At 36.5% G+C, this 14,345-nt stretch overlaps 1 protein-coding gene across 2 annotated transcripts in view; it reads right to left on the reverse strand.

Moving 5' to 3' along the window:
• The window catches only part of HS6ST3 (heparan sulfate 6-O-sulfotransferase 3), a 647,173-nt gene that overhangs the window by 83,183 nt on the left and 549,645 nt on the right, over nucleotides 1-14,345 (reverse strand). The gene's annotated exons all lie outside the window — the stretch shown is intronic.

Here is a 14,345-nt window from a genome sequence, read left to right on the forward strand (position 1 = left end):
ATTATTAAATTATTTAGTGCTATGACTTTCTCTGAGCATGACTTTAGATGTATGCTATAAGTTCTGGCATGTCATGCTTTCATCAATCCTTCTAGATGTATTACAATTTGAGTTTTGATTTCTTTATGTCTCAAGGATTAAGAGAAAAATTTGAAATTTCCATATGACTGTTTTTGGTTGTTTTTAAATAGTTATATTTTCAAGTTTCTCCTTTTATTGCAATTGATCAAAAAATGGTTCTGATTCTATTCCAGCTTTGGTGAATTTGCTGAAGTTACATTAATGGCCAATATATAAATTTTTGCAAAATTAATTAACTTAATTACATTTCCTGAGCAGCTAAGAAAGAAGTATTCTCTATTTTCAGGGTAGTGTGTCTGATATATATGTGTGTATATATATATATACACACACACATATATATATGTATATATATTCCATCTTATAAACTGTTATTTAGGCTTTCTATACCCTTAATCCCTTAATTATTTTTTGTCCATTTGGTCTATTGATGACTGTAATAAGTAACTTAAAGTCTCCAATTTTGCCTTATATTTCTGGTGATTCTTATAATGATCTTGATGTTATATTATTTGGTGACTGGATAGTCACATTGTTTGAGCTTCATTGTGAGCTATACTCTATATCCTTATTAAGGGCCATTCTTTGTCTAGATTTTCTCCGGATTCAGATTCATTTGATAACAACACTGCAGTCAATGCTTTCTTTTTGTTCCTATCTGCCTGGGATGTCCTTGTCTATCCTGTGAGTTCCTCCCCTCGTTGGTCACTTGGTTTTAGGAGTCTGCCTTTTAAACAGAATATAGGTGGGTTCTGTGTTGCATGTCTGAGAGTCTTTCTCTTAGATGAGTTTGACCAGTTTAAATTTAATTATATGATAGATATAATTATTTCATCGTTTACAGCTTTTACTTTTTAAAAAATTACTCGGAATATGGTAGGAGAGAATACAGGTTCCATTTATTTAGTGCAGAGAATTTAGGAAGTCTGGAGAAAGGGAGACTCTTAAATGCCAGAAATGAAGGTCTTGGTTTTGTCTACCATTTGTTCCTCAGATACAAGGCAGTGATCTGACTCAACATCCTTTCTATGTTCTGAATACAGTTTTCACATTTTGTATTTAATATCCTTCTTCATATATGTCAACACTTCTTTTATAGTGAATGCTTACAATGTATAAGAATTATTTAATTGGCAATAAGTATAGGTAACACCTATGATGAGTTATCGATGTGTTTCTTGATAACTTTCTATTGATTCTCAGCATTTCTAAACCTGCATGGTTTCCTTCCCATAGCTGTGTCCCACCTCTAACACACAAGACACGTCAACCATTCTCTGATGTTTTAAAATAAAAATAAATTTGCCTTTAGAGATCCTGTGTGTTCCTCTGTTTTCTTCTGTAGGTGATTTTCATCATGCATTATCCTGGCCTCTTAAAAAGAATTGTGCAGGTAAATAACACATTAGAACTTATCGGCTAATGAAATGCACCCAGCTAAGCAGTCCACTGAGTTGTTCAACTGAAAGCCCGATGACTTTACTTTCTTTGTCAACTTAATATATTATCTTCCTAACTTGACTGAGTAATAAATGGCAAAATCCTACATCCAAAATAGCCCTGCAGCATCTCAACCTTCAGCTTTTGGGGAGAATGCCAGAGTTTGTTCTAAGATGATTCTTAACTGCTAATGATTAACACCTCAAAGCCTGGAGGCACTCATGACTCCTCACTGGAAAAAAATACCCAATAGCAGAAGCTGCACGGGTGTGTGTGAACGAAGAAAAACAAATTTCTCCAGACACAGTGTCCTGAAGAGAGAATCAAATGGTGGGTGAACTGTCACTTGATCATCCTCTGTGTTAATGCTGCTGCAGGCATTGCACATTTTAGTTTTCCGTTAGCAAATAATCTTATTAAAAAGATGGTCATGATAACGCTGACTGATGGACAGGAAGCATGCCTGGTTTAAAATACTCACAATTTATAATCAACTGCGCTTTAACAATGTAAAAATGTCATTTTAAATGCTGTGTATATTTAATCTACTTCTGAGGGAGCAATTACATCTGTACGAAATTCTAATGATTTGAATGTAATGTTCATCAAAGGATTCTCCATTTTCATTCCAGTCCCCTTCTCTTTAACAAATAGTTACTTTCATCTATAAGAACTGCATTCTTGAATACTCAATGATTATGAAATGTCAGTGTCTGGGTAATGAAGGTGGGACCAATGTAGGAGCAATCATAGTTTCACCATTTCTCACTGCTAGATGTCTGAGCAGTCTATTTTAGAACACTGACTTAGAAGTGAAGGATATGATCAAGTTGGGAGAAAAGTCTTTTTCCCTTGCAGCAACGGCACAGAGTATTCCTTCATCCAGCAAATATTTGTGAGTGCCCCCTGTATATTAGGTAATGTGCCAGACAGTACCAGGTATGTATTGAAATGACTGGTTGGTCCCTGTCCTCTTAGAGCTTGTGGTCTGAGGGAAGCAGTCAGATCATAAGTAAATAAGGGGGTTGCCTCCTTAGGTAGGTTTATTCCTAGGTATTTTATTCTTTTTGTTGCAATGGTAAATGGGAGTGGTTCCTTAATTTCTCTTTCTGATTTTTCATCATTAGTGTATAAGAATGCAAGAGATTTCTGTGCCTTAATTTTGTATCTTGCTACTTTACCAAATTCATTGATTAGCTCTAGTAGTTTTCTGGTGGCATCTTTAGGATTTTCGATGTATAGTATCATGTCATCTTCAAACAGTGACAGTTTTACTTCTTCTTTTCCAATTTGGATTCCTTTTATTTTTTTTTCTTCTCTGATTGCCACGGCTAAAACTTCCAAAACTATGTTGAATAATAGTGGTGAGAGTGGGCACCCTTCCTAATCTTAGAGGAAATGGTTTCAGTTTTTCACCATTGAGAATGATGTTGGCTGTGGGTGTGTCATATATAGCTTTTACTATGTTGAGGTAGGTTCCCTCTATGCCCACTTTCTGGAGAGTTTTTGTGTAAATGGGTGTTGAATTTTGTCAAAAGCTTTTTCTGCATCTATTGAGATTATCATATGTTTTTTATCCTACAGTTTGTTAATATGGTGTATCACACTGATTGATTTGCATATAGTGAAGATTCCTTGCATTCCTGGGATGAAAGAAATCAAAGACAATACAAACAGATGGAAAGATATACGATGTTCTTGGATTGGAAGAATCAACATTGTGAAAATGACTATACTACCCAAATCAATCTACAGATTCAACGCAATCCCTATCAAGTCACCAATGGCATTTTTCACAGAACTAGAACAAAAAATTTACACTTTGTATGGAAACACAAAAGACCCTGAATAGCCAAAGCAAACATGAGAAAGAAAAATGGAGCGGGAGGAATCAGGCTCCCTGACTGCAGACTATACTACAAAGCTACAGTAACCAAGACAGTATGGTACTGGAACAAAAACAGAAATATAGATCAATGGAACAGGATAGAAAGCCCAGAGATAAACCCATGCACATATGGTTACCCTATCTTTGATAAAGGAGGCAAGAGTATACAATGTAGAAAAGACAGCCTCTTCAATAAGTGGTGCTGGGAAAACTGGACAGCTACATGTGAAAGAATGAAATTAGAACACTCCCTAACACTGTACACAAAAATAAACTCAAAATGGATCAAAGACCTAAAGGTAAGGCCAGACACTATCAAACTCTTAGAGGAAAACATACACAGAACACTCTATGACATAAATCACAGCAAGATTCTTTTTGACCCACCTCCTAGAGAAATGGAAATAAAAGCAAAAATAAACAAATGGGACCTAATGAAACTTAAAAGTTTTTGTACAGCAAAGGAAACCATAAACAAGAAGAAAAGACAGTCCTCAGAATGGGAGAAAATATTTGCAAATGAAGCAACTGACAAAGGATTAATCTCCAAAATTTATAAGCAGCTCATGCAGCTCAATATCAAAAAAACAAACGACCCAATCCAAAAATGGGCAGGAGACCTAAATCGACATTTCTCCAAAGAAGATATACAGATTGCCAACAAAGACATGAAAGGATGCTGAACATCACTAATCATTAGAGAAATGCAAATCAAAACTATAGTGAGGTATCACCTGACACCAGTCAGAATGGCCATCATCAAAAAATGCACAAACAATAAATGCTGGAGAGGGTGTGGAGAAAAGGGAACCCTCTTGCACTGTTGGTGGGAATGTAAATTGATACAGCCACTATGGAGAATAGTATGGAGGTTCCTTAAAAGACTAAAAATAGAACTACCATATGACCCAGCAATCCCACTACTGGGCATATACCCTGAGAAAACCATAATTCAAAAAGAGTCATGTACCAAAATGTTCATTGCAGCTCTATTTATAATAGCCAGGACATGGAAGCAACCTAAATGTCCATCGACAGATGAACAGATAAAGAAGATGTGGCACATATATACAATGGAATATTACTCATCCATGAAAAGGAATGAAATTGAGTTATTTGTAATGAGGTGGATGGACCTAGAGTCTGTCATACAGAGTGAAGTAAGTCAGAAAGAGAAAAACAAATAACGTATGCTAATGCACATATAGGGAATCTAAAAAAACCGTATGATGAACCTAGTGGCAGGGCAGAAATAAAGACGCAGACATAAAGAATGGACTCGAGGACACAAGGGGGTGAAGGGGAAGCTGGGATGAAGTGAGAGAGTAGCATTGACATATATACACTACCAAATGTAAAATGGATGGCTGGTGGGAAGCTGTCGCATAGCACAGGGAGATCAGCTCGATTCTTTGTGATGACCTAGAAGGGTGGGATACGGAGGGTGGAAAGGAGGCTCAGAGGGAGGGGATATGGGGATATAAGTATACATATAGCTGATTCACTTTGTTGTACAGCAACAAATAGAAACCAACACAACATTGTAAAGCAATTATATGCCAATAAAGATATAAAAAAATAAATTTTTTTAAAAAATTGGACTAAAAATAAATAAACAGGAAGTTGGATTTTATTTCAAGTCAGGGAGAAGTCCCTGCAAGGTTTAAGCAATGGAGTGTCAGGATCTGACTTGCACTTTTAAAAGGTTAAATCCAGCTTCAGCATTAACTAAAGGAAGGCTGAGTTGAACCAAGGAGACTTCAAGTCCTTTGCAGTGACCAGGGGCCCGATAGTGAGGTGGCAGTGGGTAAATCTGAGAAAGTGGTAGTGGGACTAGCTATTGTTTGGATGCAGAGGTGAAAGAGGAGGCCTATCACAGGTCTCTTCTAAATTTCATGCTTGTGCTATGCGGCAGAGGGACCATATACTGCAATCAGGGAAAGGGGGTGGGGATAGGTCCAGAGCCCAACATATGCCAAGAGTTTTCCTAGTGCCTTATTATATTCACAAAACCTCATATGGTTAAACATGATCATCCCCATATCCTTGATGAAGACACCGAGGCTGAAAGGGGTCACATTACTTGCTTGAAGCCACTTATCTCATGAGTAATGGAGTCAGAATTCAACCTTATTCTAGCTTCTCCTCTCTTCTCTCTCCTGCCACTCTTGACATAGTTTAGAAGAACTTTAAAGGTATGTTTTCTTCCTTTCTTTCTCTTTTAATTGTGTCCTCTTTTGTCCTATGATAATTTGTTTTCATCTTACAGTAAATCCAGATTTATTATAAGCTATCTCAAATCTCATTAGAGGAATTCAGTCCAGTTACAAGGACTTCTTTAAAACTTATTAATGGTAAAGTTACTATAGAATATATATATAGGTATATATACATGTGTATAAATATATACATATATACACATATGTATATATATGTGTATAAATATATACATATATACACATATGTATATGGTATTTGGATATCTCCCTTGTTAATTATCTATATCAGTACCTGGATTAAGATAGCATCTAAACTATAAAAAGAAATGGAGCATTCTTAATTATTTAAAAGGACTAGAAAAGTGCTAAAAGCTGTCTTAAAAAATCTGTTAAAAAAAGATTTATGTTCTTTTTTCTTTTTTTTTCCTTGGTAGGGGTGGGGAGACCCAAACACACTGAATAAATCAAAGAGCTGGCCTAGTGACCCAATTTACTTCTACTAATGTTTATCTAGTGCTTATTTTCTGCAAGGTACTCTACTAGATTCTGAAACAGTCACAAAATTAATTTAAAATGACTGGCTATAAGCAATATCTGGAGGATTGGAAAGTGGCTGGTGAATCCTCAAAAAAAAAAACCACAAAAAACACTGATAAAAGGCAACATAATGAACTGCAAAAAGATGACCAGAGGGAGCCAGGGAAGTGAATGTCTGCTGCAGTTTGAGCTACAACTTTATTAATCCTCTGGAAGGCGACGAACATTAATGAAATTTCCAGATGATGCTAAATAGGGAATTGTCAAACACACCAGTGAAAACAGAGAAAGACTATTATGTGCAAAGGCTAATAACAGCAAGAAATAAAGGTCAGGCATACAGAAAAGATGTCACTGCATGTCATTCTACATTAAGAACCACTGTATTCTACATAAAGAGCAAAGATTCAAATAAATAAATAAATAAATGCTAATTGGATTGAGAATGTACCAGAGGTGACAGAGACAAGTAAAACAATAAAATCCAAGGAGAGCAAGGTGTTATATACACAGAAGATGACGAGGAAGCTGGAAAAGCAATTGCTAACCAAATAGACTAAAAATATTTTGGATGTTTTGAATATAGAAAGTATAAACGATTTTTATTTTATTTATTTATTTTGCGGTATGCGGGCCTCCCACTGTTGTGGCCTCTCCCGCTGCGGAGCACAGGCTCCGGATGCGCAGGCCCAGCGGCCATGGCTCACGGGCCCAGCCGCTCCGCGGCATGTGGGATCCTCCCGGACCGGGGCACAAACCCGTGTCCCCTGCATCGGCAGGCAGGCTCTCAACCACTGCACCACCAGGGAAGCCCTAAACGATTTTTAAAAGCCTCAAACAAGCAGTGAAACAAAAGGCAACCCTGAAAAAGTTTACTGTCTGGAGCATCTTAGGCCATGCAGGTTCTGCCTCCAGCCTCTTGCTTTTCCTAGTTCAGGGTGCAGGATGGCCCACACCTTCTCTCTACTCCTTTGAAGGCAGAGCCTCTTTTTGCATCCTATCAGCTGAAATGATGAAAGAATAGCACTACTTTTTTAAGTCAGTGAAGGCTCTGTGTTCAAAGCACCTCTGGAGGGCTTCCCTGGTGGCACAGTGGTTAAGAATCCACCTGCCAATGCAGGGGACACGGGTTCGAGCCCTGGTCCGGGAAGATCTCACATGCCGTGGAGCAACTAAGCCCGTGCACCACAACTACTGAGCCTGCGCTCTAGAGCCCACAAGGCACAGCTACTGAAGCCCGTGCACCTAGAGCCTGTGCTCTGCAGCAAGAGAAGCCACTGCAATGAGAAGCCTGCACACCGCAATGAAGAGTAGCCCCCGCTCACCACAACTAGAGAAAGCCCGCACATAGCAACAAAGACCCAATGCAGCCAAAAATAAATAAATTAAATAAATAAATTAAAAAAAAGAAAGAAGCACCTCTGGAGGTTGGTATTCTAGCCCAGAGTGTGCATTCTATTCATTACCCTAGAGGAGAGATGCCCTGCCCACACCTCACCCCACCATGGACACTGTCATTAATTACTAAAACCTCTTCTTGTTATCTCCTTCTCATTCTCAGATATACCAATTTTATCTAAGGTTGTCTTTGGATTAGACAGTGAAAGGAGACCTCAAGCCTTGTTCCTCAAGCACCCAATGTGCATTCTCACAAATGAGTCACAGTGCTTAATAAGACATGTATTGCTCACCTAAAGATGAAAACTCGCAAGTTGATATTAAGCAAATTATCTAGCTCTTTTGCTCTCTCTCTTTCCCATTTATACCAAATGAAGGAGGTAACTTCCACTACCACTACTACTCTGTTTTATAGTTTGGTTGTAGGTTGAATGGTACAAAATACTTTTTCTGAAAGCAGAACTAGCTTTCATTTGGCAATAACTATATGCCAGGCTGCTGGCACACATTAGCTCTTTTATGCTCCATAACAATCCTATGACCTAAAGATCACCAGCTCCATTTTTAGAAAGCACTTCTTTTAGCAAGATCCAGAAAAAATGTGGCTTTTCTTTGAACATGATTATTTTTCATGTATCTGACCAGGAATGGTTGATTAAAATCATGATTGTAGAAAGGTGCAAGTTTCATTAGGTTCCCAGATAAAACTTTTCAACATTTGAGCCTGTCATACTGTGAATATGGTGACAAAAAAGGTGAAATCATCAACTCTATAACACTGAAAAGGACTCACTATTATATTCATATTTAGCATAATTCAATAGCTAGAAAAATACTCAAGCAATGGGTGGCCTCCTCCTTCCAGAAGAAGACAATGTTAAATATTAGAAAAAAGAACATTGTCTTTATAAATATTTAAGGCATTCCCTGAGTTACATTTAATCTCAATTCTAGGGTATCTATTTTATCTACATTTTAGGAATACAGAATGATGCCATGGAAACATGAACAGTGAATTTTAGACATAAGTCTAACACAAATTTGGTAAATAGATATAACATTGGGCTTCCTTATTTTTTCAGTAAATATTTATTGAGCACCAACTGGAAGTAATCTCTCTCACATCGGAATTTATATACTGAAAGTATATCTCAGTTATTTATCTTGTATTTTCGGTATTTATGTCCTTGTCCTTTCTACTTTATTTATTTATTCAACAAGTATTTATTGAGTGGGTAAATTTTGTTAGGCTAAGTGCTATGTGGGACTGTTTTTGCCTTCAAGAAGTTTACAATCAGTGGAAGAGACAGAGAAGAAAATAGACAATTACACAACTGGAGTTATGGAGAGGACAATATATGTAAGGAAGCTGTCCAAGACCAAGGAGACAGCCACTCTACAAGATTAGAGAAGACATCATTTGGCTTCTCACTCAGGGCTGGGGATTGTACCTGTTCCAGTAGTCAAACTAGATAAACTTAAAATTCACAGGCTATTGAATAAAGTACTATTTTTCTGGCCCCACTTCAAAAAATTAGATAAAAGACTTAATGAATCTATTTCCAAGTAATGTAACTGAATCCAGGTAGAAGGTTTAAGAATATTTATAGGAATACAAAAATATCCAGTCCAACAAAGTAAAAATGACAATGCCTGGAAGACACTCAAAAATTATCAGACATGCAAAGAAGTAACAAAATACCACCCATAATGAGGAGGAAAATCAATCTAACAGAACCAATACTGAGCCAGATATTAGGATTAGCAGACAAGTATACTAAAACTATATTCAGGATACTATCACTGTATTAACATGTTCAAAAACTTAAGTAGAGACATTGAAATTATAAAAATAACCCCAAATGAAAACGATTTACTGGATGAGATTAATCACAACTGATAAAATATATACTGGATGGGATTCACCACAGATTAGAGACTGCAAAAAAAAAAAAAAAAAAAAGAAGAAAGAAAGAAAGATTAGCAAACTGGAAGATATAGTAATGGAAACTATCTAAATAAAACAATCCTTCCTTTTTGTTTTTTTCTTTATTTCAGTAAGAAGAGTACCATTGAGCTATGAGACAACCTCAGGAGGCTTAACATGTATGTAATTACAGAGCCTCAAGGAGAAGGCGGAGAAGGGGGAACAAAACATATATTTGAAGAAATATGGGCTGAAACTTTAAACACAGAGATCCAAGAAGCTTGAGGAGTACCAACCAAAACAAAACAAAACAAAAACAAAAACAAAAACAAAATGAAGAAAATGACACCAAAGCATATCACAATCAAATTGCTCAAAGCAAATGATAAAGAAGAAATCTTAAAAGAAAAAAAAAATCACATAAAACATACAGAGGGTAAAGAAAACAATGACCCTAGATTTCTCTTTAGAAACTATGCAAATGAGGATATAATGGAACTGCAACCTTAAGGTACTGAAAGGAAAATAAATAAATAAATAAAAGTGAAATTTTTTTCAGTCATTCTAAAGGTACAATAATTCATCACCAGCAGACCCTCACTCCAAGAAATGTTAAAGGATGTCTTCCAGACATAACGAAAATGATACTAGAGGGCAATACGGATTAAGAATTAAGACTTAGGAAGTAAATCTGTCTTTATTCTCAGATGACATTATTGTCTACACAGAAAATCTAATAGATTTCCTAATGGATCCAATGGAATCTGAAAGAAAAGCTACAAGAATAATTGAGCTTAGCAAGGTTACCTGATAAAAGTTCAATATTCAAAAATTCATTACTATCCATATATTAGCAACAAACACTGAGGATTCGAAATTTTAAAACATCACCATTTACAATAATATCAAAATATGAAATACTTGGGCACAAATCTGACCAAAGATGTGCAAGACTAGTACCCTGAAAACTGCGAAGTATTTATCAGAGAAATTAAATGAGAGTTATACCATGTTCATGAATAAGAATAATCAGTATTATTAAGATTTCAATTCTCCCCCAACTGAGCTATAGATTTAAAACAATTCAAATTAAAATTCCAGCAGGAATTTTTGTAGACATTTTAAAGTTTTCTAAAATTCATATGGAAATGCAGTGGACCTAGAATAGCCAAAACAGTTTTAGATTAAAAAAAAGTTTGAAAGAGTAGCATCACTTGAACTAACAATGTATGAATCTCAAAATAATTATGCTCAGAAATAGAAACCAGACCAAAAAAAAAAAGAAACATCTATAGTTACAGATAGCAGATCAGTATTTTGTCTGGATGAGAGTGGCAGGGAGGGGTGGAGTTAGGGCCAATGGAAGAATTTACAAAAGGGCACAAGGAGACTCTTGGAGTGAGGAATATGCTCACTATCTTGATTGTGGTGATGGGTTCATGATGCATACGTATGTCAACATTTATCAAATTGTATACTTTAAATATGTATAGTTTATTGTATGTCAATTACATCTCAATTAAACTGCCTAAAAAGTTACAGATGGAACCAAAGTCTCCTATCTTATGCCATTTCCCTCCCTGCTCCCATATATGTAATCACTACTAAAGTCAATTTCTTATGTACTCAGTGCATTTTTTCTTACTTTTTCCACATTGTTGTGTACCCATACAATGTATACTACTGTTCTGTGTGTTTTAAGCATACATAAATGTTAATATAATGTGCACATTATATTTTATTGGCTTTAATCTCTCCAGAGTGTTGTGAAGGATATATGAGCTTCACTTCTGAAGCTGTACTGCCTTCTGGGAAGAAACCAATATAATCCCGAGAGGAATAAAGCAATGAAGAGGAAACTTTTTCTGAAATGGAAAAATGAGACTGAAAAAAAAAAAACAAAACAAAGAAAAGATGTGATGAAAAGTTTTGGAAGAGAAGAGGCAAAGAGAAAGCCGAAAAAAAGTATTTCACGATGAAACACCAAAAGAGTTCTAGAATCGTAAAATAGGAATTAAAGGAATTTAAGATGAAACCATTAAAAAGATCTTTAAGAGGCTGCAGGAAACGAAAGTAGGATAAAGCAGAAATGGCATGGAAAATGCCTTATGTAACAAACTGCTGGTTAAATCAAGATCCCATTGAAGTGTTGGGGAATGAAGGCACCTGACAGCCCAGGATATGGGGAGGAGGGACCCACAGCTGGGCTGTGAATGCACTGTAGGAATTAACCAGTAAGCCCAAACTGGTAGGTTCCAAAGACCTGCAAAGAGAGTTTATGAGTGCCAGTAAAAAGCGGACTGAGGGTACAGCTCAAGAGAACCAACATCTATTGAAAGCTTTATCAGTTAGAGTTAGGTTCAGCTGTAAGTGTCAGAAATTCCACAATAATTCCATATTAAGCAGAAGAGAACAGGCGGACTGGGCACACAGTTAGCAGTCTTTATCACAAACTCTTTTAGGCTAAGTGCTTTTATACACATAGATTTTTAACTTTCATATAAACGCTACAAGATAAATATTATTACTCCCACTTTACAGGTGAATAAAATGAGGAATCAAGAGTTCAAGTAGCGCATCTGGAGCCTGTGCTCCGCAACGGGAGAGGCCACAGCAGTGAGAGGCCCGCATACGGCAAAAAAAAAAAAAAAAAAAAAAAAAAAAAATTAAAAAAAAATTTAAAAATTAAAAAAATTAAAAATAAAAAAAATAAGAAAGAGTTCAAGTAAATTATAGAAAAGTCACAACAGGATTAAAACCTAGATCTATCTGGCTCCACAGCATCTTTTCACGGTTAAAAATGGGAAATTTAAGAGTCAATCCTGAGGATATGGGGAGGGGGAAGGGTGAGCTGTGACAGGGCGAGAGAGAGGCATGGACGTATATACACTAACAAACATAAGGTAGATAGCTAGTGGGAAGCAGCTGCATGGCACAGGGATATTGGCTCGGTGCTTTGTGACCACCTAGAGGGGTGGGATAGGGAGGGTGAGAGGGAGGGAGACACAAGAGGGAAGAGATATGGAACATATGTATATGTATAACTGATTCACTTTGTTATTAAGCAGAAACTAACACACCAATGTAAAGCAATTATACCCCAATAAAGATGTTTAAAAAAAAAAAAGAGTCAATCCTGAGGGAAAGATTCTTGGGAAAAGCACAAATGTACATGCAAAAATGAGGCAGAAGACCCAAGCAGAATGATTAAAATTTTATAAGAAACAGGACAATGTATTGATAATTTGGGGAAATTGTTCTATGTGATGTCTACGGAACATTTTTTGTTTTTGTTAGCGAAAACTTGGGCCTTTAACGTATATTTTGTATAGGTTCACAATCTCTTATTTATATGCCAAATCCTCAATTTCTGAAAACCAAATTTTTTCCCCCAAATCATTTATTGGCAAAATCTGACTTAAACTGATGTGAGTTATTTTGTGTGACTATTCATAAGTTTCACTGCAGCAGTATCAATGAGCTTGACTATAGGGACTGCTATACATCCCTGGGTAATAATGGTATATGTACAATATTACCTTTCAAAGTCTGAAACTTTGTGTAAGAAATATACCTGGCCCCTAGGGTTCAGCTAAGGGAATATAGACTCTATAAAAACCTTTCTAACTATTGAAAATCAGATAAGGTAACATCTGTGAAAGTGCATGGGGATGACTTGAGAAATTCATAAACGTGTAATATATTATTATTAGCTCATGGCCAGACTGGCTCATTTACCTTTGGCTCGGCAGGTCAATACCTGAGGTATATTTTCCTCCATAGAAAAGAATGTGTCTGTAAATTTACTTTGAATATAAATTTCTTAGACATTATTATTATTAGATAAATATTGTGATTTATGCTAATATTCTAATTAGCCTGGTTCAATTTGGTTGTGGAAATATCTTCCTCAGAGACAACACTTTATGTGAGGTTAATCCCTGAAGGCTCCTGACTAGAACACAAATCAGCTGCAGAGGCAAATATGGGGTCATTAAGTCGAAAAAGATATAAAAATGCCGTGTCATGTTCTAAAATAACATGTCTGAGCACCTTGCACTCAGGTGACATGCACCAGAAAAACACATAAACAGCTCGTTTTTCAACAAGAGGAATTATCATGAGCCTCAGAACACAGGCAATCAGCATGAGAGGGTTTTGAAGAATTTAAAACTTTGCTGCAGTCTGCTTGTTAATTCGCAGCTTCTAGATCCCTACTCTCTGCTCACCATGTGTCTTCCTACAAATAGTATGACTTTTCTTCAGTTTCCTCAGTGGTTATCATTACGTTGTCTTTCACTGAGTGCTTCTGAAGAGATGCAATGAAGACAACAGGAAGATGTGCTAATGTGGATTGTTCTTTTAATGACAACCTTAAACATGCGAGACGAATGACATAAATACTATTTCCTAAGTGAGCAGCGAACTTCCAGATACCACAGGCATATCCACGTCATCAACTTAGGAGCCAGAGGCCTATCAAGATACAGGGATTATGAACAAAGGGAGAAAATCTTTATTTCCATAGGCTTTTCATCAGTAGAAGAGATTTCCTTTTGCAGCAGATATTGCCTTTTTTTTTTTTTTTGCCATTTCAGGATGAGGATAAAAGCAAAGGATAGTGAAATAGCAACAAAACAGGAATAGCAGTGGTTCAGTCAGGTTCGAGAACCATAGCTAACCAGCTATGTTAGCTCACCTAAAAGTCAATTAGCGAGTACACAGAAGACCATGTCACTGAAAATCTTTCTTAGTTCATTCTTTTCCTGACCCCCCTAAACTCCAAGAGGTAAAAGAAAGCTAGTGGCAAACCCTCGGAAGGTAGAAGAATGGACAGTTGCTTCTCCAGGCCAAG

The sequence above is a fragment of the Orcinus orca genome, chromosome 18, assembly GCF_937001465.1.
Source record: "Orcinus orca chromosome 18, mOrcOrc1.1, whole genome shotgun sequence".
In the NCBI taxonomy this organism is placed as follows: domain Eukaryota; kingdom Metazoa; phylum Chordata; class Mammalia; order Artiodactyla; family Delphinidae; genus Orcinus; species Orcinus orca.